The sequence below is a fragment of the Piliocolobus tephrosceles genome, chromosome 6 (genome assembly GCF_002776525.5).
Source record: "Piliocolobus tephrosceles isolate RC106 chromosome 6, ASM277652v3, whole genome shotgun sequence".
Lineage (NCBI taxonomy): Eukaryota > Metazoa > Chordata > Mammalia > Primates > Cercopithecidae > Piliocolobus > Piliocolobus tephrosceles.
This window is the reverse complement of record NC_045439.1, coordinates 45,487,187-45,490,158: the sequence shown is the minus strand read 5'-3', so window position 1 is coordinate 45,490,158 and position 2,972 is coordinate 45,487,187.

The window sequence follows — 2,972 nt, the reverse complement described above, 5'->3', positions numbered from 1 at the left end:
CCATGAAAATTCTAGATGACATCTTCCAATAGAAGGCTGTTTGGTATACATGGAAAATCTGTTGTTTGGTATAGCCACCTTCATCAATGATCTTAGCCAGATCTTCAGGATAAATTGCTGCAGCTTCTACATTAGCACTTGCTGCTTTGCCTTGCACTTTTATATTATGGAGATGGATTCTTTCCTTAAACCTCATGAACCAACCTCTGTGAGCTTCCAACTTTTCTTCTGCAGCTTCCTTCTGCACCTCTCAGCCTTCAAGAGTTAGGGCCTTGCCCTTGATTAGGCTTTGGCTTGAACAAATGTTGTGGTTGGTTTGATCTTCTATCCAGACCATAAAATATTCTCCATATCAGCAGTAAGGCTGTTTTGCTTCCTTATCATGCCTGTGTTCACCGGAGTAGCAATTTTAATTTCCTTCAAGGACTTCTCCTTTGCATTCACAACTTGGCTAACTTTTTGGTGCAAGAGGCCTAGCTTTTGCTCTATCTTGGCTTTTGACATGCTTTTCTCACTCAGCTTTGTCATTTTTATCTTTTGATTTAAAGTGAGATATCTGTGACTCCTCCTTCCACTTGAACACTTAGAGGCCATTGTAAGATTATTAACTGGCCTAATTTCCTTTTATTTATTTATTTGTTTTGAGATGGAGTCTCACTCTGTCGCCCAGGCTGGAGTGCAGTGGTGTGATCTTGGCTCACTGCAACCTCCGCCTCCCAGGTTCTAGCGATTCTCCTGCCTCAGCCTCCCGAGTAGCTGGGATTACAGGCACACACCACCATGCCTGGCTAATTTTTGTATTTTTAGTAGAGACAGCATTTTACCATATTGGCCAGGCTGGTCTCAAACTCCTGATCTCAAGAGATCTGCCTGCCTCGGGTCCCAAAGTGCTGGGATTACAGGCATGAGCCACCATGCCTGGCTTAATTGGCCTAATTTCAATAGTGTTGTGTCTCAGGGAATTACTAGGTCCAAGAAAAGGGAGAGATGTGGGGGAATGACTGGTCAAGGGAGTAGTCAGAACACATACAGCAATTATTGATTAAGCTTACCGTCTTATATGGGTACAGTTTGTGGTGCCCCAAAACAATTACAATCAAAGATCACTGATCACAGATCACTACGACAGATATAATAATAATGTAAAGGTTTGAAATTATTGTGTGAATTACAAAAATGTGACAGACACAAAGTGAGGCATGTGCTGTTGGAAAAATTGTGCTGATAGACTTGCTCAATGCAGGGCTGCCACCAACCTTCAATTAGTTAAAAAAAAAAAAAAGTAATATCTGTGAAGTGCAATGAATGAAAGCATAATAAAACAAGGTATATCTGTATTTTTTTCTACAATGATGAAGATAAAGCTAATAGCTGTCTCTCTATAACACCACATCTTGTAATCCTCTGTCACATTTAGGTTTTGCGCTGGCATTGGTACAAGGACTTAGGGTCACATTCACCGCAGGAGGCCCAGAAAAGATCATGATAGTTATTGCATGAAATAAGATATTTAGAGCTGTTCAAGAAAAAAAAGATTCAAAAACTTGGTAAAATCGGTAAGGCAGACTTTATTCAAGGGAGGCATGGTGATAGTTGCAGGGACCATTGCCATAGGGTCTTGCAGTGGAGGAGAGAGACTGGGCTCAACTCTGACTCCAGCAAGGACAAGTAGGGGTTTATAACCACTGAGCAGAGTAGGGGTCAGTGGATGGAAAATTATCAAGGAAACTTCAAAGATAAGGGGTTACTGGCGAAGCCAAATTGACAGAATTATTGCTGAAGGCAGGCCAGGTTTATAAGATACTAGAGGGTGGTCAGATGCCAAGGCTGGGGACATTTTCCCTGAACTGACTGCTATAGTTTAGATGTTTGTCCCGCTAAACCTCATGTTGAAATCTGATCTCAATGTTGGAGGCGGGGCTCTAATGGGAGATGTTTGGGTCAAGGGAATGGATCCCTCATGAATCCATTAATGACCTCTCTGGAGGGCAGATAAATGAGTTCTTGCTCTATTAGTTCCTGCAAAAGCTGTTTGTTAAAAAGAGCCTTGTACTTCCCTCTGCTCGTTCTTGCTCGCGCTCTGTCTGTCTGTCTGTCTCTGTCTCTCTGTCTTGCTCACTTTCTCTCCAGTTATGTACTCTCTGCACAGGCAAGCTCCCTTTTATCTTCCACCCTGAGCGGAAGCAGTCTGAGGCCCTCCCCCAATGCACAATCATGAACCTTCCAGCTTGCAGAATCGTGAGCTAAATAACTCTCTTTTCTTTATAAATTACCCAACCTCAGCATTCCTTTATACCAACACAAAACAGACTAAGACACCCATTTAGCAGTGTTCTTGCTCAAACTGGATTCACCAAGGACACAGAGCCCCAAGGTCAGCCTAGTCAAGCAGAGGACTCAGAGGGGCTAGATCCAAGTTTTGATCAAAGGAGGCAGTCTTTGTCACAGCCACTGGGGACATACAATCAGGCCACATTCAGTCAATAAGAATAACCTTTTATAAGTGGAGAAAGATCACGAAGAGGCAGGATATTGCTCTCTCCTGGGTTAGGAGGATCATGAACAAGCCTTTCTTCCTTCTCTCACTTTTAGTTTCAGATGTTCAAGACTGTGTGGGCACTTTGGTGGAAGTGAAAAGAGCAAGAAAGACTGGGAGCTTCTGGGCTGTGGGTAGTTTGGGTTGGTTGTTGGAGGGAGGATTGCCACCCTGGACAAAGGAGGGGTCAGGGGAGTTCCTAGAGCTGTGGATATGGGGCAGGCCCCTGGGAATCATTGAGAAGGGGTTTTGGGTTTGCTTTCAAGTTGCCCATCTCATTTCACAGGTTAGTGAGAGGGACAAGGATTCACATTTACTGCCCCAACCAAAGTGAAAGGGCTATATTTGTCCCTGAGTTCCAGATACAGGTAGTTGGGTGGTCTTAAATATAGTCAAGAATGTTTCCTTAATGACAAAAAAAAAAAAAAAAAAAAAA